This window comes from Diabrotica virgifera, chromosome 1, assembly GCF_917563875.1.
Source record: "Diabrotica virgifera virgifera chromosome 1, PGI_DIABVI_V3a".
NCBI classification, from domain to species: Eukaryota; Metazoa; Arthropoda; class Insecta; order Coleoptera; family Chrysomelidae; genus Diabrotica; species Diabrotica virgifera.
This window is the reverse complement of record NC_065443.1, coordinates 273,626,297-273,629,887: the sequence shown is the minus strand read 5'-3', so window position 1 is coordinate 273,629,887 and position 3,591 is coordinate 273,626,297.

The following is a 3,591-nucleotide window of genomic DNA, read 5'->3' as shown; positions in this document are numbered from 1 at the left end:
AGGGGCATCTGAAATAAGCCAAAAGAACTCCGTTGTAACAAAAGAAATAAGTGGAAAAAACTTTGACAAAAAATAAAGTTGATGTTAGACAAAAAATTACAATAACGTTAAATTAACCTAAATTATTCGTCAAAGCAGGAAGATATCCCAGCAAAATATAGATAGCATTTGTATGGCAAGTACGTAATTCAAAGAATTTTGCAACTAATAAATGACATTAAACACACACTGGACGAAGGACAAACAGATCAAAAATTAATTAAAATTTGCCGGATACTACATCTTGGCAAGAGAAATGTAAGAACAATGAATGACAGTTCCTTATTTTGGCGGTAGTGTTAAAGTAAGTGACAAATTACAACTGACGTGACTTTGACAAATATTGTGTACAGTCACTGCATAGTAAACTGTAAATTATAAGAATTTAATGCAAATTGAACACCGAACCCAAGTACAACGAAACAGTAGCACAGTGCAAGCCAGAGAATGAAATTAGGAGTGATTAACAAATATAAATTTGATGATGGTTAAATTGTGTAATCCAGTTCACAAATTCAAACTTGACAAAAAAAAATTAAATTTAGTTGTTAATTGGCGACAAATGTAGTGGACAAGGAATGGATGTGAGAACTGGATAGAATACATGATATATGATTGGTTTTATACTTTAAAAGGCCCATATTAAGTAGCGAATGTATTATCTAAAGAAGAAGGAAATTAACCTATGGATTTGAATTGAACAATACTTAAAAATAAAAAATTAGAAATTACTGAATTATGAAATATTATTGGACCACTGTTTAGTCAAACCTGAATTCAACAGGCAAAACAAATTAAAGTGTAAGGCGTTATCTAAGATCAAATGACAAACAGCCAGGGCTATGGAAATTACGTTCTTGCCATACAAATGTTATCTACATTTTGCTGGTATATCTTCCTGTTTTGAAGAAGTAAGTCTACGTTATTGTAATTTTTTGTCTAACATCAACTTTGATTTCTTGTCAAAGTTTTTTCCACTTATTTCTTTTGTTGCAATGGAGTTCCTTTGGCTTATTTCAGATGCCGCTGATGATGTTAAGTTAGCGAAAGTATACTTGGGCAAGATTTTATTAAACTACACTAAGCACCAAAATTAACGCACCACCTTAAAAATGGGACAAATTTGATGCCTTCTATTTCCTAAACCTGTTGTCCGATCTTAGTGATTTTTTTAATGTGTTATAGCCTTATTCTTCGAGAATATCGATGTAATAATATTGTTGCTAAACAGATAAGTGTCATTGTATACCGGGTGTAAAAATGATAGTGTGTTTTTTCCTCAAAGTTTGGGACACCCTGTGGAATATTCTGGCGTATCTAAAATATTCAAATTAAAACTCAACTGTAGCCTTATGCTTTCTTAACATTATGCTTATCGATTCATTAGCTTATGTTGGATAGTAAAAAAGTTAGGTACTTTAACAACTAGCCATGTTCTTCATCAATACAGGGTGTTTTCTATATAAGTGCGACAAACTTTAAGAGGTAATTCTGCATAAAAATTATGTCCATTTGCTTTATAAACATATGTCCGCAATTGCTTCGTTTCCGAGATACGGGATGTTGAATTATTTCTTACAAACTTACGATTTATTTATTACTCTAAAACCGGATGAGATATGCAAGTGAAATTTGGTAAGTTTTAAGAGGTAGTTATTGCGCATTTTTGGGCATAAAATTAAGAATTTTATATTCACCATTGGCGTGCATACGGGTCATATTACCCGGTCATATTACCCGTATGCACGCCAATGGTGAATATAAAATCTTAATTTTATATTATATTATAATAATATAACCTCGGACTACGGACTTACATTAAACCTCAGAAAAACTAAATGGATGGTAATAACAAAAGATCCACACGCCAGGAATGATTTGGTTGTCAATAACACGGTTATAGAAAGGGTATCCTCCTATAAATACCTTGGAGCTTGCCTGGATCATACAGGCGATCAAACAAAAGAAATAAGAGCAAGAATAGAAATAGCTAGATCAGCATTTAACAAGATGAAAATATTTCTCTGTAGTCGTGACATAAATCTTGATCTGAGAGTGCGTATGCTGCGGTGTTATGTCTTCTCCACTTTATTATACGGAGTTGAGTCATGGACCATCAAGATGGGCAGCATTAAAAACATTGAAGCTTTTGAGATGTGGTGTTACCGTAGAATGCTACGTGTATCTTGGGTGGACCACGTGACGAATGCCGAAATTTTACGTCGGATCGGAAAAGGATGTGAAGTTGTACTTACTGTTAAAAGAAGAAAGCTTGAATACTTTGGCCATGTTATGAGAGGTGACAAATACTCGCTGCTGAGACTGATCATTACTGATCATTCAGGGTAAAATCAGGGGTAAGAGAAGTATCGGTAGGCGCAGAATATCTTGGTTAAGAAATCTGAGGGAATGGTTCGGCTGCAGTTCCATCGACCTATTTAGGGCAGCCGCCAGTAAAATAAGAATAGCTGTGATGATTTCCAACCTCCGATAGGAGACGGACTTGAAGAAGAAGAAGAATATAACCTCTTAAAACCTACCAAATTTCATTTGCAAATCGCAACCGGTTTTAGAGCAATAAATAAATCGTCAGTTTGTAAGAAAAAATTCAACATCCCGTATCTAGGAAACAAAGCATTTGCGGACATATGTTTACAAAGCAAACGGTCATTATTTTTTAATGCAGAATTACTCCTTAAAGTTTGTCGCACTTATTTAGAAACACCCTGTATTGATGAAGAACGTTGCTAGTTGTTAAAGTACCTAACTTTTTTATTATCCATCATAAACTAATGAATCAAAAAGCATAATATTAAGAAACCATAAGGCTACAGTTAAGTTTTAATTTCAATATTTTATATACGCCAGAATATTCCACAGGGTGCTCCAAATTTTGAGAAAAAAACACACTATCATTGTTACACCCGGTATACAATGACACTTATCTGTTTAGCAACAATATTATTACATCGATATTCTTGAAGAATAAAGTTATAACATTTTAAAAAAGTCGTTAAAATTGGACAACAGGTTTAGGAAATACAAGACATCAAAAATGTCCCATTTTTAAGCTGGTGCGTAAATTTTGGTTCTTAGTGTATATGCTTGAAATCTGCCTTTTATCCCTATAAATACCATATATTCGAGCAGTCAATCTACTTCAATTTTAAAAATACTTTTAAAGCCACTTTTGGAACGCTGCAGCAACATCTTTTAAAGAAAAATCAAAAGTCCCAGTTACAAAATTCAATATTAAAATAAAAATTAAAATAGTAAATAATTATTTAAATCTGAAAACTTTTCTTGTTGGAACTTCTTTATGGTACATCCTTTATCTTTGAAGTTTACAATTTGTAAGACAAGAGACGACGAATAAAGAAATCGAAAAGAACTCTACAATATGCACTCATATTCCGCTTTCATTCGTCTAGGAAAAACGGTCCGAAAGAAAGTACCTAGTACTCAAAGCTGAGAAAAGATAGAAGTGAAAAAGACAGTTTATGTTTCCTTTCGATTCAGAGGCGATTCACAATCTCCAGACAGCTATTTCTG